The sequence below is a fragment of the Eschrichtius robustus genome, chromosome 1, assembly GCF_028021215.1.
Source record: "Eschrichtius robustus isolate mEscRob2 chromosome 1, mEscRob2.pri, whole genome shotgun sequence".
In the NCBI taxonomy this organism is placed as follows: Eukaryota; Metazoa; Chordata; class Mammalia; order Artiodactyla; family Eschrichtiidae; genus Eschrichtius; species Eschrichtius robustus.
Window position 1 is genome coordinate 143,256,443 of NC_090824.1, and position 22,602 is coordinate 143,279,044.

General features: G+C 55.3%; 8 non-coding genes across 8 annotated transcripts; all 8 read left to right on the forward strand.

The window, feature by feature from the left end:
* The first annotated feature begins 1,071 nt into the window (after positions 1-1,071).
* Positions 1,072-1,164, forward strand: LOC137777469 (small nucleolar RNA SNORD116). Its single transcript, XR_011076535.1, has one exon. It is a non-coding gene; the product is annotated as a small nucleolar RNA SNORD116 (small nucleolar RNA).
* A 2,635-nt stretch (positions 1,165-3,799) lies between these two features.
* On the forward strand, positions 3,800-3,892 carry LOC137749862 (small nucleolar RNA SNORD116). Its single transcript, XR_011070304.1, has one exon. It is a non-coding gene; the product is annotated as a small nucleolar RNA SNORD116 (small nucleolar RNA).
* A 2,605-nt stretch (positions 3,893-6,497) lies between these two features.
* Positions 6,498-6,590, forward strand: LOC137778569 (small nucleolar RNA SNORD116). Its single transcript, XR_011076938.1, has one exon. It is a non-coding gene; the product is annotated as a small nucleolar RNA SNORD116 (small nucleolar RNA).
* Positions 6,591-9,225: 2,635 nt separating this feature from the next.
* On the forward strand, positions 9,226-9,318 carry LOC137777474 (small nucleolar RNA SNORD116). Its single transcript, XR_011076536.1, has one exon. It is a non-coding gene; the product is annotated as a small nucleolar RNA SNORD116 (small nucleolar RNA).
* A 2,634-nt stretch (positions 9,319-11,952) lies between these two features.
* On the forward strand, positions 11,953-12,045 carry LOC137777480 (small nucleolar RNA SNORD116). Its single transcript, XR_011076537.1, has one exon. It is a non-coding gene; the product is annotated as a small nucleolar RNA SNORD116 (small nucleolar RNA).
* Positions 12,046-14,680: 2,635 nt separating this feature from the next.
* LOC137749868 (small nucleolar RNA SNORD116) lies at positions 14,681-14,773 on the forward strand. Its single transcript, XR_011070307.1, has one exon. It is a non-coding gene; the product is annotated as a small nucleolar RNA SNORD116 (small nucleolar RNA).
* A 2,636-nt stretch (positions 14,774-17,409) lies between these two features.
* Positions 17,410-17,502, forward strand: LOC137777626 (small nucleolar RNA SNORD116). Its single transcript, XR_011076578.1, has one exon. It is a non-coding gene; the product is annotated as a small nucleolar RNA SNORD116 (small nucleolar RNA).
* A 2,634-nt stretch (positions 17,503-20,136) lies between these two features.
* Positions 20,137-20,229, forward strand: LOC137777486 (small nucleolar RNA SNORD116). Its single transcript, XR_011076538.1, has one exon. It is a non-coding gene; the product is annotated as a small nucleolar RNA SNORD116 (small nucleolar RNA).
* Positions 20,230-22,602: the final 2,373 nt, after the last annotated feature.

A 22,602-nucleotide genomic window follows, 5' to 3' on the forward strand; every position in this document is an offset into this window, starting at 1 on the left:
AAAGGAAAGAGATTAGGCCTAGTTGGAAAGAAGTTGCACTTTGTTCGATGTTCTTTAGCCCATTGAGTGGTTTCAGGCTGCATCTTGCCAGTAGAATGCTGTAGGTCGGTGTCGGGTCAACCATGGGAGTTCCCCTGCTTCCGAAAGTGCTGGGAGTGACCCCAAGTGCACATCAGATGTGCTGGTAGCTGGCAGGTTCTCGAGTTGCACGTAGATGTCACAGCCACGGCTGGGAGGAAGGTCTCATCCAGTCTTTGTGCTCTGGTCAGAAGGCGTGGCTGTGGGAGAGCGGGAGTCCGTGGAGTATTTCAACAGCCCCTGGGGGTTAAAGTTTGCATGCGGCCTCTGGAAGCTGACAGGGGGATTTCTCCTTTCAGTTGGGTGTCTAGACATGGTGTTGTGTATAAGCTACGGCGTTTACTGTTGGACGCCTCTTCACAGGGCTACAGGGACACACAGAGACCAAGACGCGTAGTCAGCGGCACACAGAGAAACCCACAAGAGCGTCTGCGTACTCAGTCACAGTCACACGCGTGAACACAGAATTACAGCCTCTCACACACCGGCCAATGTATGTGCCTAACTTCCTGCAGTCGTACTATCAGACATGCAGTCAATTCTCGGTAAGGGATAGAGGTTCTTGGGAAGCAGTTTCAGAGCTCAAGCCCAGGTAAATGTTTGTATGGATCATGTCCTCTGAGGACACCAGTCCACTTCCCAGGTGCAGTTGCTGGGCAAGCCTCGCCGTCGGCAAAAACAAGAAGATCTTCGTGTGCTCTGATGACTGGAGGTGCTAAGAAGAACTGGAAAAAGTGAGGCGGGGCCATGTTCCCGAGCATGGTCGCGGATAACTCAGGATGGTAGGTATTCAACCACCCCAAGATGTGCCATTAGATATTAGGTTTTCCTGAGATGGGCCCAATGGCTTCAAGAGTGGCTTGACTGTTCGTCTTGTTGAGGGGCCTGAGGGCTGTGGATTCTCCAGGCTTTTGTGGTACCCCAGGCTCATGACTCCCCTGCAGAGCCCGGCGCACTGCCCGGTTGTGTTCTGCAGCATCCCAGCATGTGCTTGGATCGATGATGACACCCTTGTATGCATTCCTTGGAAACTCTGAGCAAAATGGGTGAGAACACTCTACCGTATCCTTATCGAAACTGAGGTTCAGCACGTTTCCTCTCTCGGGTGTAGGGGACTGTTAGGAGTGAAGGCCAGTGTCCCCTGCCGACATGCACGCAAACACCACCAAGGACTCCAGTATTGGAGGGGCTCCTGACTGAGGGTCGACCGTGTCTGCCCATAAGCTGGGTCATCTATGAATCCGCGGTCCCTGCTAAAAGGCCGTGAGGGAATGCAAGGGGGCAGGCTCTCCTGCTAGTCTTCAGAGTCGGAGTGTGTGCTGGTGTGGGCCCAGTGAGCTTTCAGCTTGGAGAAGTGTGTTTTGACCAGGATCACGCATTGTGCATGCCGCTTCGGTGGTTGATTTTGGGAGCCAAAATGAGCAAGGTTCCCTGGTTGGAGCCTGGAGCCTCAGGCCAGGCCTGTGGCCCTCTCTGTTGTCGTGTTTGGTGCGGTGAGGTTCTTGAGTGCCCGGTGGGGCTGGAGCAGTGGGCGGGGGTGGGATGGAGTTTGGTGATGGCGGAAGGGGGCTGATGGATTAGGCCTCGCTGCTGCCCCTGAAGCTGCCAGCACACTGTTGGCGCTAAGTGGATCATCGTGGAGTGGGGTGAGGATCGAGTGCTGCATTTAAGCCTGCGTAGTGGCTGCTGCCCTGGAGAGAAAGGTAAGGTATGATGAGGACAGGTCCTGTGTGATGTCGTGGGATGGGATGTCATCATTGGGTTGCAGGCGCTGGCCTCGGCTTCCCAAGGATGTGTCTTGTACGTGATGGCCTGGCATCAGCTGCCTATGGTGGGGATGGCTTTGGCAGTTCATGAGGATGCAGTGAGGTAGGTTACCTGTGAAGAGTTGCAATCCCGTTTCCAGAGGAGTGACTCCCCACGGGTGTCTTACGGGACATAGAGAAGATGGACATGCTGAGGCATCTGTGCCGGCCTTCTTGGGGGTAGGTGAGTTATGCAAACAAGCCCTTTGGTCGCTCTTTTCCCACTTTTGGGAATGTGCAAAGCGATAGTGTTTCTGCCGGAGGGCATGACGCGGCCGGCCCGTGTGGCATGCAGGCCTTTCGAATAGCCAGAGCTTTATCCAGAGCAGTCCGCTGGCGGGACAGAGAAGGGGGCACTGTTGCCATCCCTGGTGCGCTGCCAAGGCCAGCCACTCTTCCCTTTCAGGATTCCAAGTGCCCTCACATGGCAGAGGTCTTCCGTTGCAAGTCTGTCTGTGGTCCTCGGGGACCATGACTTTGATCACTCTGAGTTCCTCAGTGGGGTCACTGTGGCAGTGGAGAATTTCCAGGATGCATCAGGTGGGATCAGCATCTTCAAAGCAGACAGGCTTGCGGTCTGTGTTCCCTGGTGTTCAGTGTTCCCGTGTTCGGAAGATGTCTGTGGCTTCCAGTAGGGACGCGTCGCCCTGCTGGCTGGAGTAGGGCACGTTGGACGAGGCTGTTGAGCGTTTGAGCGGTTCCTTAGGGGTCAGGGCCGCGAACCTTGCAGGATGGGAGCTGCCTGAGACATGGCCGGGAAGGTGGCCTAGTTTCCGCTGTGGGGCTCCAACATGGGTCATGGCTGCTGAAGCCCACTGCTTCCTGTGGTGGGCATTCCCACGGGTCAAAGGAAAGTGATTAGGCCTAGTTGGCAAGAAGTTGCACTTTGTTCGATATTCTTTAGCCCATTGAGTGTTTTCAGGGTGAGTCTTGCCAGTAGAATGCTGTAGGTCGTTGTCGGGTCACCCATGGGAGTTCCCTTGCTTCCGAAAGTGCTGGGAGTGACCCCAAGTGCACATCAGATGTGCTGGTAGCTGGCAGGTTCTCGAGTTGCACGTAGATGTCACACCCACGGCCGGGAGGCAGGTCTCGTCCAGTCTTTGTGCTCTGGTCAGAAGGCATGGCTGTGGGAGAGCGGGAGTCCATGGAGTATTTCAACAGCCCCTGGGTTTAAAGTTTGCACGCGGCCTCTGGAAGCTGACAGGGGGCTTTCTCCTTTCAGTTGGGGGTCTAGACAGGGTGTTGTGTATAAACTACGGCGTTTACTGTTGGACGCCTCTTCACAGGGCTACAGGGACACACAGAGACCAAGACGCGTAGTCAGCGGCACACAGAGAAACCCACAAGAGCGTCTGCGTGCGCAGTCACAGTCACACGCGTGAACACAGAAATACAGCCTCTCACACACCGGCCAATGTATGTGCCTAACTTCCTGCAGTCGTACTATCAGACATGCAGTCAATTCTCGGTAAGGGATAGAGGTCCTTGGGAAGCAGTTTCAGAGCTCAAGCCCAGGTAAATGTTTGTATGGATCATGTCCTTTGAGGACACCAGTCCACTTCCCAGGTGCAGTTGCTGGGCAAGCCTCGCCGTCGGCAAAAACAAGAAGATCTTCGTGTGCTCTGATGACTGGAGGTGCTAAGAAGAACTGGAAAAAGTGAGGCGGGGCCATGTTTCCGAGCATGGTCGTGGATAACTCAGGATGGTAGGTATTCAACCACCCCAAGATGTGCCATTAGATATTAGGTTTTCCTGAGATGGGCCCAATGGCTGCAAGAGTGGCTTGATTGTTCATCTTGTTGAGGGGCCTGAAGGCTGTGGATTCTCCAGGCTTTTGGGCTACCCCAGGCTCATGACTCCCCTGTATAGCCCGGCGCACTGCCCGGTTGTGTTCTGCAGCATCCCAGCATGTGCTTGGATCGATGATGACACCCTTGTATGCATTCCTTGGAAACTTTGAACAAAATGGTTGAGAACACTCTACCGTATCCTTATCGAAACTGAGGTTCAGCACGTTTCCTCTCTCGGGTGTAGGGGACTGTTAGGAGTGAAGGCCAGTGTCCCCTGCCGACATGCACGCAAACACCACCAAGGACTCCAGTATTGGAGGGGCTCCTGAATGAGGGTCGACCGTGTCTGCCCATAAGCTGGGTCATCTATGAATCCGCGGTCCCTGCTAAAAGGCCGTGAGGGAATGCAAGGGGGCAGGCTCTCCTGCTAGTCTTCAGAGTCGGAGTGTGTGCTGGTGTGGGCCCAGTGAGCTTTCAGCTTGGAGAAGTGTGTTTTGACCAGGATCACGCTTTGTGCATGCCGCTTCGGTGGTTGATTTTGGGAGCCAAAATGAGCAAGGTTCCCTGGTTGGAGCCTGGAGCCTCAGGCCAGGCCTGTGGCCCTCTCTGTTGTCGTGTTTGGTGCGGTGAGGTTCTTGAGTGCCCGGTGGGGCTGGAGCAGTGGGCGGGGGTGGGATGGAGTTTGGTGATGGCGGAAGGGGGCTGATGGATTAGGCCTCGCTGCTGCCCCTGAAGCTGCCAGCACACTGTTGGCGCTAAGTGGATCATCGTGGAGTGGGGTGAGGATCGAGTGCTGCATTTAAGCCTGCGTAGTGGCTGCTGCCCTGGAGAGAAAGGTAAGGTATCATGAGCACAGGTCCTGTGTGATGTCGTGGGATGGGCTGTCATCATTGGGTTGCAGGCGCTGACCTCGGCTTCCCAAGGATATGTCTTGTTCGTGATGGCCTGGCATCAGCTGCCTATGGTGGGGATGGCTTTGGCATTTCATGAGGATGCAGTGAGGTAGGTTACCTGTGAAGAGTTGCAATCCCGTTTCCAGTGGAGTGACTCCCCACGGGTGTCTTGCGGGACATAGAGAAGATGGACATGCTGAGGCATCTGTGCCGGCCTTCTTGGGGGTAGGTGAGTTATGCAAACAAGCCCTTTGGTCGCTCTTTTCCCACTTTTGGGAATGTGCAAAGCGATAGTGTTTCTGCCGGAGGGCATGACGCGGCCGGCCCGTGTGGCATGCAGGCCTTTCGAATAGCCAGAGCTTTATCCAGAGCAGTCCGTTGGCGGTGCAGAGAAGGGGGCACTGTTGCCATCCCTGGTGCGCTGCCAAGGCCAGCCCCTCTTCCCTTTCAGGCTTCCAAGTCCCCTCACTTGGCAGAGGTCTTCCGTTGCAAGTCTGTCTGTGGTCCTCGGGGACCATGCCTTTGATCACTCTGAGTTCCTCAGTGGTGTCACTGTGGCAGTGGAGGATTTCCAGGATGCATCAGGTGGGATCAGCATCTTCAAAGCAGACAGGCTTGCGGTCTGTGTTCCCTGGTGTTCAGTGTTCCCGTGTTCGGAAGATGTCTGTGGCTTCCAGTAGGGACGCGTCGCCCTGCTGGCAGGAGTTGGGCACGTTGGGCGAGGCTGTAGAGCGTTTGAGCGGTTCCTTAGGGGTCAGGGCCGCGAACCTTGCAGGATGTGAGCTGCCAGAGACATGGCCGGGAAGGTGGCCTAGTTTCTGCTGTGGGGTTCCAACATGGGTCATGGCTACTGAAGCCCACTGCTTCCTGTGGTGGGCATTCCCACGGGTCAAAGAAAGAGATTAGGCCTAGTTGGAAAGAAGTTGCATTTTGTTCGATGTTCTTTAGCCCATTGAGTGGTTTCAGGCTGCATCTTGCCAGTAGAATGCTCTAGGTCGGTGTCGGGTCACCCCTGGGAGTTGCCCTGCTTCCGAAAGTGCTGGGAGTGACCCCAAGTGCACATCAGATGTGCTGGTAGCTGGCAGGTTCTCGAGTTGCACGTAGATGTCACAGCCACGGCTGGGAGGAAGGTCTCATGCAGTCTTTGTGCTCTGGTCAGAAGGCGTGGCTGTGGGAGAGCGGGAGTCCGTGGAGTATTTCAACAGCCCCTGGGGGTTAAAGTTTGCATGCGGCCTCTGGAAGCTGACAGGGGGCTTTCTCCTTTCAGTTGGCGGCCTAGACATGGTGTTGTGTATAAGCTATGGCGTTTACTGTTGGACGCCTCTTCACAGGGCTACAGGGGCACACAGAGAAACCCACAAGAGCGTCTGCGTACTCAGTCACAGTCACACGCGTGAACACAGAAATACAGCCTCTCACACACCGGCCAATGTATGTGCCTAACTTCCTGCAGTCGTACTATCAGACATGCAGTCAATTCTCGGTAAGGGATAGAGGTTCTTGGGAAGCAGTTTCAGAGCTCAAGCCCAGGTAAATGTTTGTATGGATCATGTCCTCTGAGGACACCAGTCCACTTCCCAGGTGCAGTTGCTGGGCAAGCCTCGCCGTCGGCAAAAACAAGAAGATCTTCGTGTGCTCTGATGACTGGAGGTGCTAAGAAGAACTGGAAAAAGTGAGGCGGGGCCATGTTCCCGAGCATGGTCGGGGATAACTCAGGATGGTAGGTATTCAACCACCCCAAGATGTGCCATTAGATATTAGGGTTTCCTGAGATGGGCCCAATAGCTGCAAGAGTGGCTTGATTGTTCGTCTTGTTGAGGGGCCTGAGGGCTGTGGATTCTCCAGGCTTTTGTGGTACCCCAGGGTCATGACTCCCCTGCAGAGCCCGGCGCACTGCCCGGTTGTGTTCTGCAGCATCCCAGTATGTGCTTGGATCGATGATGACACCCTTGTATGCATTCCTTGGAAACTCTGAACAAAATGGTTGAGAACACTCTACCGTATGCTTATCGAAACTGAGGTTCAGCACGTTTCCTCTCTCGGGTGTAGGGGACTGTTAGGAGTGAAGGCCAGTGTCCCCTGCCGACATGCACGCAAACACCACCAAGGACTCCAGTATTGGAGGGGCTCCTGACTGAGGGTCGACCGTGTCTGCCCATAAGCTGGGTCATCTATGAATCCGCGGTCCCTGCTAAAAGGCCGTGAGGGAATGCAAGGGGGCAGGCTCTCCTGCTAGTCTTCAGAGTCGGAGTGTGTGCTGGTGTGGGCCCAGTGAGCTTTCAGCTTGGAGAAGTGTGTTTTGACCAGGATCACGCATTGTGCATGCCGCTTCGGTGGTTGATTTTGGGAGACAAAATGAGCAAGGTTCCCTGGTTGGAGCCTGGAGCCTCAGGCCAGGCCTGTGGCCCTCTCTGTTGTCGTGTTTGGTGCTGTGAGGTTCTTGAGTGCCCGGTGGGGCTGGAGCAGTGGGCGGGGGTGGGATGGAGTTTGGTGATGGCGGAAGGGGGCTGATGGGTTAGGCCTCGCTGCTGCCCCTGAAGCTGCCAGCACACTGTTGGCGCTAAGTGGATCATCGTGGAGTGGGGTGAGGATCGAGTGCTGCATTTAAGCCTGCATAGTGGCTGCTGCCCTGGAGAGAAAGGTAAGGTATCATGAGGACATGTCCTGTGTGATGTCGTGGGATGGGCTGTCATCATTGGGTTGCAGGCGCTGACCTCGGCTTCCCAAGGATGTGTCTTGTTCGTGATGGCCTGGCATCAGCTGCCTATGGTGGGGATGGCTTTGGCAGTTCATGAGGATGCAGTGAGGTAGGTTACCTGTGAAGAGTTGCAATCCCGTTTCCAGAGGAGTGACTCCCCACGGGTGTCTTGCGGGACATAGAGAAGATGGACATGCTGAGGCATCTGTGTCGGCCTTCTTGGGGGTAGGTGAGTTATGCAAACAAGCCCTTGGGTCGCTCTTTTCCCACTTTTGGGAATGTGCAAAGCGATAGTGTTTCTGCCGGAGGGCATGATGCGGCCGGCCCGTGTGGCATGCAGGCCTTTCGAATAGCCATAGCTTTATCCAGAGCAGTCCGTTGGCGGTGCAGAGAAGGGGGCAGTGTTGCCATGCCTGGTTCGCTGCCAAGGCCAGCCACTCTTCCCTTTCAGGCTTCCAAGTGCCCTCACATGGCAGAGGTCTTCCGTTGCTAGTCTGTCTGTGGTCCTCGGGGACCATGCCTTTGATCACTCTGAGTTCCTCAGTGGTGTCACTGTGGCAGTGGAGAATTTCCAGGATGCATCAGTTGGGATCAGCATCTTCAAAGCAGACAGTCCTGCGGTCTGTCTTCCCTGGTGTTCAGTGTTCCCGTGTTCGGAAGATGTCTGTGCCTTCCAGTAGGGACGCGTCGCCCTGCTGGCTGGAGTAGGGCACGTTGGACGAGGCTGTTGAGCGTTTGAGCGGTTCCTTAGGGGTCAGGGCCGCGAACCTTGCAGGATGGGAGCTGCCTGAGACATGGCCGGGAAGGTGGCCTAGTTTCCGCTGTGGGGTTCCAACGTGGGTCATGGCTGCTGAAGCCCACTTCTTCCTGTGGTGGGCATTCCCACGGGTCAGAGGAAAGTGATTAGGCCTAGTTGGCAAGAAGTTGCACTTTGTTCGATGTTCTTTAGCCCCTTGAGTTGTTTCAGGCTACATCTTGCCAGTAGAATGCTGTAGGTCGGTGTCGGGTCAACCATGGGCGTTCCGTTGCTTCCAAAATGTTGGGAGTGACCCCAAGTGCACATCAGATGTGCTAGTAGCTGGCAGGTTCTCGAGTTGCACGTAGATGTCACACCCACGCCCGGGAGGCAGGTCTCGTCCAGTCTTTGTGCTGTGGTCAGAAGGCGTGGCTGTGGGAGAGCGGGAGTCCGTGGAGTATTTCAACAGTCCCTGGGGGTTAAAGTTTGCACGCGGTCTCTGGAAGCTGACAGGGGTCTTTCTCCTTTCAGTTGGGGGTCTAGACAGGGTGTTGTGTATAAACTATGGCGTTTACTGTTGGACGCCTCTTCACAGGGCTACAGGGACACACAGAGACCAAGAGGCATAGTCAGGGGCACACAGAGAAGCCCACAAGAGCGTCTGCGTACTCAGTCACAGTCACACGCGTGAACACAGAAATACAGCCTCTCACACACCGGCCAATGTATGTGCCTAACTTCCTGCAGTCGTACTATCAGACATGCAGTCAATTCTCGGTAAGGGATAGAGGTCCTTGGGAAGCAGTTTCAGAGCTCAAGCCCAGGTAAATGTTTGTATGGATCATGTCCTTTGAGGACACCAGTCCACTTCCCAGGTGCAGTTGCTGGGCAAGCCTCGCCATCGGCAAAAACAAGAAGATCTTCGTGTGCCCTGATGACTGGAGGTGCTAAGAAGAACTGGAAAAAGTGAGGCGGGGCCATGTTCCCGAGCATGGTCGGGGATAACTCAGGATGGTAGGTATTCAACCACCCCAGGATGTGCCATGAGATATTAGGTTTTCCTCAGATGGGCCCAATGGATGTAAGAGTGGTTTGATTGTTTGTCTTGTTGAGTGGCCTGAGGGCTGTGGATTCCCCAGGCTTTTGGGGTACCCCAGGCTCATGACTCCCCTGCAGAGCCCGGCGCACTGCCCGGTTGTGTTCTGCAGCATCCCAGCATGTGCTTGGATCGATGATGACACCCTTGTATGCATTCCTTGGAAACTCTGAGCAAAATGGGTGAGAACACTCTACCGTATCCTTATCGAAACTGAGGTTCAGCACGTTTCCTCTCTCGGGTGTAGGGGACTGTTAGGAGTGAAGGCCAGTGTCCCCTGCCGACATGCACGCAAACACCACCAAGGACTCCAGTATTGGAGGGGCTCCTGACTGAGGGTCGACCGTGTCTGCCCATAAGCTGGGTCATCTATGAATCCGCGGTCCCTGCTAAAAGGCCGTGAGGGAATGCAAGGGGGCAGGCTCTCCTGCTAGTCTTCAGAGTCGGATGTGTGCTGGTGTGGGCCCAGTGAGCTTTCAGCTTGGAGAAGTGTGTTTTGACCAGGATCACGCATTGTGCATGCCGCTTCGGTGGTTGATTTTGGGAGCCAAAATGAGCAAGGTTCCCTGGTTGGAGCCTGGAGCCTCAGGCCAGGCCTGTGGCCCTCTCTGTTGTCGTGTTTGGTGCGGTGAGGTTCTTGAGTGCCCGGTTGGGCTGCAGCAGTGGGCGGGGGTGGGATGGAGTTTGGTGATGGCGGAAGGGGGCTGATGGATTAGGCCTCGCTGCTGCCCCTGAAGCTGCCAGCACACTGTTGGCGCTAAGTGGATCATCGTGGAGTGGGGTGAGGATCGAGTGCTGCATTTAAGCCTGCGTAGTGGCTGCTGCCCTGGAGAGAAAGGTAAGGTATGATGAGGACAGGTCCTGTGTGATGTCGTGGGATGGGATGTCATCATTTGGTTGCAGGCGCTGGCCTCGGCTTCCCAAGGATGTGTCTTGTACGTGATGGCCTGGCATCAGCTGCCTATGGTGGGGATGGCTTTGGCAGTTCATGAGGATGCAGTGAGGTAGGTTACCTGTGAAGAGTTGCAATCCCGTTTCCAGAGGAGTGACTCCCCACGGGTGTCTTGCGGGACATAGAGAAGATGGACATGCTGAGGCATCTGTGTCGGCCTTCTTGGGGGTAGGTGAGTTATGCAAACAAGCCCTTGGGTCGCTCTTTTCCCACTTTTGGGAATGTGCAAAGCGATAGTGTTTCTGCCGGAGGGCATGATGCGGCCGGCCCGTGTGGCATGCAGGCCTTTCGAATAGCCATAGCTTTATCCAGAGCAGTCCGTTGGCGGTGCAGAGAAGGGGGCAGTGTTGCCATGCCTGGTTCGCTGCCAAGGCCAGCCACTCTTCACTTTCAGGCTTCCAAGTGCCCTCACATGGCAGAGGTCTTCCGTTGCTAGTCTGTCTGTGGTCCTCGGGGACCATGCCTTTGATCACTCTGAGTTCCTCAGTGGGATCACTGTGGCAGTGGAGAATTTCCAGGATGCATCAGTTGGGATCAGCATCTTCAAAGCAGACAGTCCTGCGGTCCGTCTTCCCTGGTGTTCAGTATTCCCGTGTTCGGAAGATGTCTGTGCCTTCCAGTAGGGACGCGTCGCCCTGCTGGCTGGAGTAGGGCACGTTGGACGAGGCTGTTGAGCGTTTGAGCGGTTCCTTAGGGGTCAGGGCCGCGAACCTTGCAGGATGGGAGCTGCATGAGACATGGCCGGGAAGGTGGCCTAGTTTCCGCTGTGGGGTTCCAACGTGGGTCATGGCTGCTGAAGCCCACTTCTTCCTGTGGTGGGCATTCCCACGGGTCAGAGGAAAGTGATTAGGCCTAGTTGGCAAGAAGTTGCACTTTGTTCGATGTTCTTTAGCCCCTTGAGTTGTTTCAGGCTACATCTTGCCAGTAGAATGCTGTAGGTCGGTGTCGGGTCAACCATGGGCGTTCCGTTGCTTCCAAAATGTTGGGAGTGACCCCAAGTGCACATCAGATGTGCTGGTAGCTGGCAGGTTCTCGAGTTGCACGTAGATGTCACACCCACGGCCGGGAGGCAGGTCTCGTCCAGTCTTTGTGCTGTGGTCAGAAGGCGTGGCTGTGGGAGAGCGGGAGTCCGTGGAGTATTTCAACAGTCCCTGGGGGTTAAAGTTTGCACGCGGTCTCTGGAAGCTGACAGGGGTCTTTCTCCTTTCAGTTGGGGGTCTAGACAGGGTGTTGTGCATAAACTATGGCGTTTACTGTTGGACGCCTCTTCACAGGGCTACAGGGACACACAGAGACCAAGAGGCATAGTCAGGGGCACACAGAGAAACCCACAAGAGCGTCTGCGTACTCAGTCACAGTCACACGCGTGAACACAGAAATACAGCCTCTCACACACCGGCCAATGTATGTGCCTAACTTCCAGCAGTCGTACTATCAGACATGCAGTCAATTCTCGGTAAGGGATAGAGGTCCTTGGGAAGCAGTTTCAGAGCTCAAGCCCAGGTAAATGTTTGTATGGATCATGTCCTTTGAGGACACCAGTCCACTTCCCAGGTGCAGTTGCTGGGCAAGCCTCGCCATCGGCAAAAACAAGAAGATCTTCGTGTGCCCTGATGACTGGAGGTGCTAAGAAGAACTGGAAAAAGTGAGGCGGGGCCATGTTCCCGAGCATGGTCGGGGATAACTCAGGATGGTAGGTATTCAACCACCCCAGGATGTGCCATGAGATATTAGGTTTTCCTCAGATGGGCCCAATGGATGTAAGAGTGGTTTGATTGTTTGTCTTGTTGAGTGGCCTGAGGGCTGTGGATTCCCCCGGCTTTTGGGGTACCCCAGGCTCATGACTCCCCTGCAGAGCCCGGCGCACTGCCCGGTTGTGTTCTGCAGCATCCCAGCATGTGCTTGGATCGATGATGACACCCTTGTATGCATTCCTTGGAAACTCTGAGCAAAATGGGTGAGAACACTCTACCGTATCCTTATCGAAACTGAGGTTCAGCACGTTTCCTCTCTCGGGTGTAGGGGACTGTTAGGAGTGAAGGCCAGTGTCCCCTGCCGACATGCACGCAAACACCACCAAGGACTCCAGTATTGGAGGGGCTCCTGACTGAGGGTCGACCGTGTCTGCCCATAAGCTGGGTCATCTATGAATCCGCGGTCCCTGCTAAAAGGCCGTGAGGGAATGCAAGGGGGCAGGCTCTCCTGCTAGTCTTCAGAGTCGGAGTGTGTGCTGGTGTGGGCCCAGTGAGCTTTCAGCTTGGAGAAGTGTGTTTTGACCAGGATCACGCATTGTGCATGCCGCTTCGGTGGTTGATTTTGGGAGCCAAAATGAGCAAGGTTCCCTGGTTGGAGCCTGGAGCCTCAGGCCAGGCCTGTGGCCCTCTCTGTTGTCGTGTTTGGTGCGGTGAGGTTCTTGAGTGCCCGGTTGGGCTGGAGCAGTGGGCGGGGGTGGGATGGAGTTTGGTGATGGCGGAAGGGGGCTGATGGATTAGGCCTCGCTGCTGCCCCTGAAGCTGCCAGCACACTGTTGGCGCTAAGTGGATCATCGTGGAGTGGGGTGAGGATCGAGTGCTGCATTTAAGCCTGCGTAGTGGCTGCTGCCCTGGAGAGAAAGGTAAGGTATGATGAGGACAGGTCCTGTGTGATGTCGTGGGATGGGATGTCATCATTTGGTTGCAGGCGCTGGCCTCGGCTTCCCAAGGATGTGTCTTGTACGTGATGGCCTGGCATCAGCTGCCTATGGTGGGGATGGCTTTGGCAGTTCATGAGGATGCAGTGAGGTAGGTTACCTGTGAAGAGTTGCAATCCCGTTTCCAGAGGAGTGACTCCCCACGGGTGTCTTACGGGACATAGAGAAGATGGACATGCTGAGGCATCTGTGCCGGCCTTCTTGGGGGTAGGTGAGTTATGCAAACAAGCCCTTTGGTCGCTCTTTTCCCACTTTTGGGAATGTGCAAAGCGATAGTGTTTCTGCCGGAGGGCATGACGCGGCCGGCCCGAGTGGCATGCAGGCCTTTCGAATAGCCAGAGCTTTATCCAGAGCAGTCCGCTGGCGGGACAGAGAAGGGGGCACTGTTGCCATCGCTGGTACGCTGCCAAGGCCAGCCACTCTTCCCTTTCAGGATTCCAAGTGCCCTCACATGGCAGAGGTCTTCCGTTGCAAGTCTGTCTGTGGTCCTCGGGGACCATGCCTTTGATCACTCTGAGTTCCTCAGTGGTGTCACTGTGGCAGTGGAGAATTTCCAGGATGCATCAGGTGGGATCAGCATCTTCAAAGCAGACAGGCTTGCGGTCTGTGTTCCCTGGTGTTCAGTGTTCCCGTGTTCGGAAGATGTCTGTGGCTTCCAGAAGGGACGCGTCGCCCTGCTGGCTGGAGTAGGGCACGTTGGACGAGGCTGTTGAGCGTTTGAGCGGTTCCTTAGGGGTCAGGGCCGCGAACCTTGCAGGATGGGAGCTGCCTGAGACATGGCCGGGAAGGTGGCCTAGTTTCCGCTGTGGGGCTCCAACATGGGTCATGGCTGCTGAAGCCCACTGCTTCCTGTGGTGGGCATTCCCACGGGTCAAAGGAAAGTGATTAGGCCTAGTTGGCAAGAAGTTGCACTTTGTTCGATATTCTTTAGCCCATTGAGTGTTTTCAGGGTGCATCTTGCCAGTAGAATGCTGTAGGTCGTTGTCGGGTCACCCATGGGAGTTCCCTTGCTTCCGAAAGTGCTGGGAGTGACCCCAAGTGCACATCAGATGTGCTGGTAGCTGGCAGGTTCTCGAGTTGCACGTAGATGTTACACCCACGGCCGGGAGGCAGGTCTCGTCCAGTCTTTGTGCTCTGGTCAGAAGGCATGGCTGTGGGAGAGCGGGAGTCCATGGAGTATTTCAACAGCCCCTGGGTTTAAAGTTTGCACGCGGCCTCTGGAAGCTGACAGGGGGCTTTCTCCTTTCAGTTGGGGGTCTAGACAGGGTGTTGTGTATAAACTACGGCGTTTACTGTTGGACGCCTCTTCACAGGGCTACAGGGACACACAGAGACCAAGACGCGTAGTCAGCGGCACACAGAGAAACCCACAAGAGCGTCTGCGTGCGCAGTCACAGTCACACGCGTGAACACAGAAATACAGCCTCTCACACACCGGCCAATGTATGTGCCTAACTTCCTGCAGTCGTACTATCAGACATGCAGTCAATTCTCGGTAAGGGATAGAGGTCCTTGGGAAGCAGTTTCAGAGCTCAAGCCCAGGTAAATGTTTGTATGGATCATGTCCTTTGAGGACACCAGTCCACTTCCCAGGTGCAGTTGCTGGGCAAGCCTCGCCGTCGGCAAAAACAAGAAGATCTTCGTGTGCTCTGATGACTGGAGGTGCTAAGAAGAACTGGAAAAAGTGAGGCGGGGCCATGTTTCCGAGCATGGTCGCGGATAACTCAGGATGGTAGGTATTCAACCACCCCAAGATGTGCCATTAGATATTAGGTTTTCCTGAGATGGGCCCAATGGCTGCAAGAGTGGCTTGATTGTTCATCTTGTTGAGTGGCCTGAAGGCTGTGGATTCTCCAGGCTTTTGGGCTACCCCAGGCTCATGACTCCCCTGTATAGCCCGGCGCACTGCCCGGTTGTGTTCTGCAGCATTCCAGCATGTGCTTGGATCGATGATGACACCCTTGTATGCATTCCTTGGAAACTTTGAACAAAATGGTTGAGAACACTCTACCGTATCCTTATCGAAACTGAGGTTCAGCACGTTTCCTCTCTCGGGTGTAGGGGACTGTTAGGAGTGAAGGCCAGTGTCCCCTGCCGACATGCACGCAAACACCACCAAGGACTCCAGTATTGGAGGGGCTCCTGACTGAGGGTCGACCGTGTCTGCCCATAAGCTGGGTCATCTATGAATCCGAGGTCCCTGTTAAAAGGCCGTGATGGAATGCAAGGGGGCAGGCTCTCCTGCTAGTCTTCATAGTCGGAGTGTGTGCTGGTGTGGGCCCAATGAGCTTTCAGCTTGGAGAAGTGTGTTTTGACAAGGATCTCGCTTTGTGCATGCCGCTTCGGTGGTTGATTTTGGGAGCCAAAATGAGCAAGGTTCCCTGGTTGGAGCCTGGAGCCTCAGGCCAGGCCTGTGGCCCTCTCTGTTGTCGTGTTTGGTGCGGTGAGGTTCTTGAGTGCCCGGTGGGGCTGGAGCAGTGGGCGGGGGTGGGATGGAGTTTGGTGATGGCGGAAGGGGGCTGATGGATTAGGCCTCGCTGCTGCCCCTGAAGCTGCCAGCACACTGTTGGCGCTAAGTGGATCATCGTGGACTGGGGTGAGGATCGAGTGCTGCATTTAAGCCTGCGTAGTGGCTGCTGCCCTGGAGAGAAAGGTAAGGTATGATGAGGACAGGTCCTGTGTGATGTCGTGGGATGGGATGTCATCATTGGGTTGCAGGCGCTGGCCTCGGCTTCCCAAGGATGTGTCTTGTACGTGATGGCCTGGCATCAGCTGCCTATGGTGGGGATGGCTTTGGCAGTTCATGAGGATGCAGTGAGGTAGGTTACCTGTGAAGAGTTGCAATCCCGTTTCCAGAGGAGTGACTCCCCACGGGTGTCTTACGGGACATAGAGAAGATGGACATGCTGAGGCATCTGTGCCGGCCTTCTTGGGGGTAGGTGAGTTATGCAAACAAGCCCTTTGGTCGCTCTTTTCCCACTTTTGGGAATGTGCAAAGCGATAGTGTTTCTGCCGGAGGGCATGACGCGGCCGGCCCGTGTGGCATGCAGGCCTTTCAAATAGCCAGAGCTTTATCCAGAGCAGTCCGCTGGCGGGACAGAGAAGGGGGCACTGTTGCCATCCCTGGTGCGCTGCCAAGGCCAGCCACTCTTCCCTTTCAGGATTCCAAGTGCCCTCACATGGCAGAGGTCTTCCGTTGCAAGTCTGTCTGTGGTCCTCGGGGACCATGCCTTTGATCACTCTGAGTTCCTCAGTGGTGTCACTGTGGCAGTGGAGAATTTCCAGGATGCATCAGGTGGGATCAGCATCTTCAAAGCAGACAGGCTTGCGGTCTGTGTTCCCTGGTGTTCAGTGTTCCCGTGTTCGGAAGATGTCTGTGGCTTCCAGAAGGAACGCTTCGCCCTGCTGGCTGGAGTAGGGCACGTTGGACGAGGCTGTTGAGCATTTGAGCGGTTCCTAAGGGGTCAGGGCCGCGAACCTTGCAGGATGGGAGCTGCCTGAGACATGGCCGGGAAGGTGGCCTAGTTTCCGCTGTGGGGCTCCAACATGGGTCATGGCTGCTGAAGCCCACTGCTTCCTGTGGTGGGCATTCCCATGGGTCAAAGGAAAGTGATTAGGCCTAGTTGGCAAGAAGTTGCACTTTGTTCGATATTCTTTACCCCATTGAGTGTTTTCAGGGTGCATCTTGCCAGTAGAATGCTGTAGGTCGTTGTCGGGTCACCCATGGGAGTTCCCTTGCTTCCGAAAGTGCTGGGAGTGACCCCAAGTGCACATCAGATGTGCTGGTAGCTGGCAGGTTCTCGAGTTGCACGTAGATGTCACAGCCACGGCTGGGAGGAAGGTCTCATGCAGTCTTTGTGCTCTGTTCAGAAGGCGTGGCTGTGGGAGAGCGGGAGTCCGTGGAGTATTTCAACAGCCCCTGGGGGTTAAAGTTTGCATGCGGCCTCTGGAAGCTGACAGGGGGCTTTCTCCTTTCAGTTGGCGGCCTAGACATGGTGTTGTGTATAAGGTATGGCGTTTACTGTTGGACGCCTCTTCACTGGGCTACAGGGACACACAGAGACCAAGACGCATAGTCAGGGGCACACAGAGAAACCCACAAGAGCGTCTGCATACTCAGTCACAGTCACACGCGTGAACACAGAAATACAGCCTCTCACAAACCGGCCAATGTATGTGCCTAACTTCCTGCAGTCGTACTATCAGACATGCAGTCAATTCTCGGTAAGGGATAGAGGTTCTTGGGAAGCAGTTTCAGAGCTCAAGCCCAGGTAAATGTTTGTATGGATCATGTCCTCTGAGGACACCAGTCCACTTCCCAGGTGCAGTTGCTGGGCAAGCCTCGCCGTCGGCAAAAACAAGAAGATCTTCGTGTGCTCTGATGACTGGAGGTGCTAAGAAGAACTGGAAAAAGTGAGGCGGGGCCATGTTCCCGAGCATGGTCGGGGATAACTCAGGATGGTAGGTATTCAACCACCCCAAGATGTGCCATTAGATATTAGGTTTTCCTGAGATGGGCCCAATGGCTGCAAGAGTGGCTTGATTGTTCGTCTTGTTGAGGGGCCTGAGGGCTGTGGATTCTCCAGGCTTTTGTGGTACCCCAGGGTCATGACTCCCCTGCAGAGCCCGGCGCACTACCCGGTTGTGTTCTGCAGCATCCCAGTATGTGCTTGGATCGATGATGACACCCTTGTATGCATTCCTTGGAAACTCTGAACAAAATGGTTGAGAACACTCTACCGTATCCTTATCGAAACTGAGGTTCAGCACGTTTCCTCTCTCGGGTGTAGTGGACTGTTAGGAGTGAAGGCCAGTGTCCCCTGCCGACATGCACGCAAACACCACCAAGGACTCCAGTATTGGAGGGGCTCCTGACTGAGGGTCGACCGTGTCTGCCCATAAGCTGGGTCATCTATGAATCCGCGGTCCCTGCTAAAAGGCCGTGAGGGAATGCAAGGGGGCAGGCTCTCCTGCTAGTCTTCAGAGTCGGAGTGTGTGCTGGTGTGGGCCCAGTGAGCTTTCAGCTTGGAGAAGTGTGTTTTGACCAGGATCACGCATTGTGCATGCCGCTTCGGTGGTTGATTTTGGGAGCCAAAATTAGCAAGGTTCCCTGGTTGGAGCCTGGAGCCTCAGGCCAGGCCTGTGGCCCTCTCTGTTGTCGTGTTTGGTGCTGTGAGGTTCTTGAGTGCCCAGTGGGGCTGGAGCAGTGGGCGGGGGTGGGATGGAGTTTGGTGATGGCGGAAGGGGGCTGATGGATTAGGCCTCGCTGCTGCCCCTGAAGCTGCCAGCACACTGTTGGCGCTAAGTGGATCATCGTGGAGTGGGGTGAGGATCGAGTGCTGCATTTAAGCCTGCATAGTGGCTGCTGCCCTGGAGAGAAAGGTAAGGTATCATGAGGACAGGTCCTGTGTGATGTCGTGGGATGGGCTGTCATCATTGGGTTGCAGGCGCTGACCTCGGCTTCCCAAGGATATGTCTTGTTCGTGATGGCCTGGCATCAGCTGCCTATGGTGGGGATGGCTTTGGCAGTTCATGAGGATGCAGTGAGGTAGGTTACCTGTGAAGAGTTGCAATCCCGTTTCCAGAGGAGTGACTCCCCACGGGTGTCTTGCGGGACATAGAGAAGATGGACATGCTGAGGCATCTGTGCCGGCCTTCTTGGGGGTAGGTGAGTTATGCAAACAAGCCCTTGGGTCGCTCTTTTCCCACTTTTGGGAATGTGCAAAGCGATAGTGTTTCTGCCAGAGGGCATGATGCGGCCGGCCCGTGTGGCATGCAGGCCTTTCGAATAGCCAGAGCTTTATCCAGAGCAGTCCGTTGGCGGTGCAGAGAAGGGGGCAGTGTTGCCATGCCTGGTTCGCTGCCAAGGCCAGCCACTCTTCCCTTTCAGGCTTCCAAGTGCCCTCACATGGCAGAGGTCTTCCGTTGCTAGTCTGTCTGTGGTCCTCGGGGACCATGCCTTTGATCACTCTGAGTTCCTCAGTGGGGTCACTGTGGCAGTGGAGAATTTCCAGGATGCATCAGGTGGGATCAGCATCTTCAAAGCAGACAGGCTTGCGGTCTGTGTTCCCTGGTGTTCAGTGTTCCCGTGTTCGGAAGATGTCTGTGGCTTCCAGTAGGGACGCGTCGCCCTGCTGGCTGGATTAGGGCACGTTGGACGAGGCTGTTGAGAGTTTGAGCGGTTCCTTAGGGGTCAGGGCCGCGAACCTTGCAGGATGGGAGCTGCCTGAGACATGGCCGGGAAGGTGGCCTAGTTTCCGCTGTGGGGCTCCAACATGGGTCATGGCTGCAGAAGCCCACTGCCTCCTGTGGTGGGCATTCCCACGGGTCAAAGGAAAGTGATTAGGCCTAGTTGGCAAGAAGTTGCACTTTGTTCGATATTCTTTAGCCCATTGAGTGTTTTCAGGGTGCATCTTGCCAGTAGAATGCTGTAGGTCGTTGTCGGGTCACCCATGGGAGTTCCCTTGCTTCCGAAAGTGCTGGGAGTGACCCCAAGTGCACATCAGATGTGCTGGTAGCTGGCAGGTTCTCGAGTTGCACGTAGATGTCACACCCACGGCTGGGAGGCAGGTCTCGTCCAGTCTTTGTGCTCTGGTCAGAAGGCGTGGCTGTGGGAGAGCGGGAGTCCATGGAGTATTTCAACAGCCCCTGGGTTTAAAGTTTGCATGCGGCCTCTGGAAGCTGACAGGGGGCTTTCTCCTTTCAGTTGGGGGTCTAGACAGTGTGTTGTGTATAAACTACGGCGTTTACTGTTGGACGCCTCTTCACAGGGCTACAGGGACACACAGAGACCAAGACGCGTAGTCAGCGGCACACAGAGAAACCCACAAGAGCGTCTGCGTGCGCAGTCACAGTCACACGCGTGAACACAGAAATACAGCCTCTCACACACCGGCCAATGTATGTGCCTAACTTCCTGCAGTCGTACTATCAGACATGCAGTCAATTCTCGGTAAGGGATAGAGGTCCTTGGGAAGCAGTTTCAGAGTCAAGCCCAGGTAAATGTTTGTATGGATCATGTCCTTTGAGGACACCAGTGCACTTCCCAGGTGCAGTTGCTGGGCAAGCCTCGCCGTCGGCAAAAACAAGAAGATCTTCGTGTGCTCTGATGACTGGAGGTGCTAAGAAGAACTGGAAAAAGTGAGGCGGGGCCATGTTCCCGAGCATGGTCGGGGATAACTCAGGATGGTATGTATTCAACCACCCCAAGATGTGCCAGTAGATATTAGGTTTTCCTCAGTTGGGCCCAATGGCTGCAAGAGTGGCTTGATTGTTCGTCTTGTTGAGGGGCCTGAGGGCTGTGGATTCTCCAGGCTTTTGTGGTACCCCAGGCTCATGACTCCCCTGCAGAGCCCGGCGCACTGCCCGGTTGTGTTCTGCAGCATCCCAGCATGTGCTTGGATCGATGATGACACCCTTGTATGCATTCCTTGGAAACTCTGAGCAAAATGGGTGAGAACACTCTACCGTATCCTTATCGAAACTGAGGTTCAGCACGTTTCCTCTCTCGGGTGTAGGGGACTGTTAGGAGTGAAGGCCAGTGTCCCCTTCGACATGCACGCAAACACCACCAAGGACTGCAGTATTGGAGGGGCTCCTGACTGAGGGTCGACCGTGTCTGCCCATAAGCTGGGTCATCTATGAATCCGCGGTCCCTGCTAAAAGGCCGTGAGGGAATGCAAGGGGGCAGGCTCTCCTGCTAGTGTTCAGAGTCGGAATGTGTGCTGGTGTGGGCCCAGTCAGCTTTCAGTTTGGAGAAGTGTGTTTTGACCAGGATCACGCTTTGTGCATGCCGCTTCGGTGGTTGATTTTGGAAGCCAAAATGAGCAAGGTTCCCTGGTTGGAGCCTGGAGCCTCAGGCCAGGCCTGTGGCCCTCTCTGTTGTTGTGTTTGGTGCGGTGAGGTCCTTGAGTGCCCGGTGGGGCTGGAGCAGAGGGCGGGGGTGGGATGGATTTTGGTGATGGCGGAAGGGGGCTGATGGATTAGGCCTCGCTGCTGCCCCTGAAGCTGCCAGCACACTGTTGGCGCTAAGTGGATCATCGTGGAGTGGGGTGAGGATCGAGTGCTGCATTTAAGCCTGCGTAGTGGCTGCTGCCCTGGAGAGAAAGGTAAGGTATCATGAGGACAGGTCCTGTGTGATGTCGTGGGATGGGCTGTCATCATTGGGTTGCAGTCGCTGGCCTCGGCTTCCCAAGGATGTGTCTTGTTCGTGATGGCCTGGCATCAGCTGCCTATGGTGGGGATGGATTTGGCAGTTCATGAGGATGCAGTGACGTAGGTTACCTGTGAAGAGTTGCAATCCCGTTTCCAGAGGAGTGACTCACCACGGTGTCTTGCGGGACATAGAGAAGATGGACATGCTGAGGCATCTGTGCCGGCCTTCTTGGGGGTAGGTGAGTTATGCAAACAAGCCCTTGGGTCGCTCTTTTCCCACTTTTGGGAATGTGCAAAGCGATAGTGTTTTTGCCGGAGGGCATGACGCGGCCGGCCCGTATGGCATGCAGGCCTTTCGAATAGCCAGAGCTTTATCCAGAGCAGTCCGTTGGCGGGGCAGAGAAGGGGGCAGTGTTGCCATGCTTGGTTCGCTGCCAAGGCCAGCCACTCTTCCCTTTCAGGCTTCCAAGTGCCCTCACATTGCAGAGGTCTTCCGTTGCTAGTCTGTCTGTGGTCCTCGGGGACCATGCCTTTGATCACTCTGAGTTCCTCAGTGGGGTCACTGTGGCAGTGGAGAATTTCCAGGATGCATCAGGTGGGATCAGCATCTTCAAAGCAGACAGTCCTGCGGTCCGTCTTCCCTGGTGTTCAGTGTTCCCGTGTTCGGAAGATGTCTGTGCCTTCCAGTAGGGACGCGTCGCCCTGCTGGCTGGAGTAGGGCACGTTGGACGAGGCTGTTGAGCGTTTGAGCGGTTCCTTAGGGGTCAGGGCCGCGAACCTTGCAGGATGGGAGCTGCCTGAGACATGGCCGGGTAGGTGGCCTATTTTCCGCTGTGGGGTTCCAACGTGGGTCATGGCTGCTGAAGCCCACTTCTTCCTGTGGTGGGCATTCCCACGGGTCAGAGGAAAGTGATTAGGCCTAGTTGGCAAGAAGTTGCACTTTGTTCGATGTTCTTTAGCCCCTTGAGTTGTTTCAGGCTACATCTTGCCAGTAGAATGCTGTAGGTCGGTGTCGGGTCAACCATGGGCGTTCCGTTGCTTCCAAAATGTTGGGAGTGACCCCAAGTGCACATCAGATGTGCTGGTAGCTGGCAGGTTCTCGAGTTGCACGTAGATGTCACACCCACGGCCGGGAGGCAGGTCTCGTCCAGTCTTTGTGCTGTGGTCAGAAGGCGTGGCTGTGGGAGAGCGGGAGTCCGTGGAGTATTTCAACAGTCCCTGGGGGTTAAAGTTTGCACGCGGTCTCTGGAAGCTGACAGGGGTCTTTCTCCTTTCAGTTGGGGGTCTAGACAGGGTGTTGTGTATAAACTATGGCGTTTACTGTTGGACGCCTCTTCACAGGGCTACAGGGACACACAGAGACCAAGAGGCATAGTCAGGGGCACACAGAGAAACCCACAAGAGCGTCTGCGTACTCAGTCACAGTCACACGCGTGAACACAGAAATACAGCCTCTCACACACCGGCCAATGTATGTGCCTAACTTCCTGCAGTCGTACTATCAGACATGCAGTCAATTCTCGGTAAGGGATAGAGGTCCTTGGGAAGCAGTTTCAGAGCTCAAGCCCAGGTAAATGTTTGTATGGATCATGTCCTTTGAGGACACCAGTCCACTTCCCAGGTGCAGTTGCTGGGCAAGCCTCGCCATCGGCAAAAACAAGAAGATCTTCGTGTGCCCTGATGACTGGAGGTGCTAAGAAGAACTGGAAAA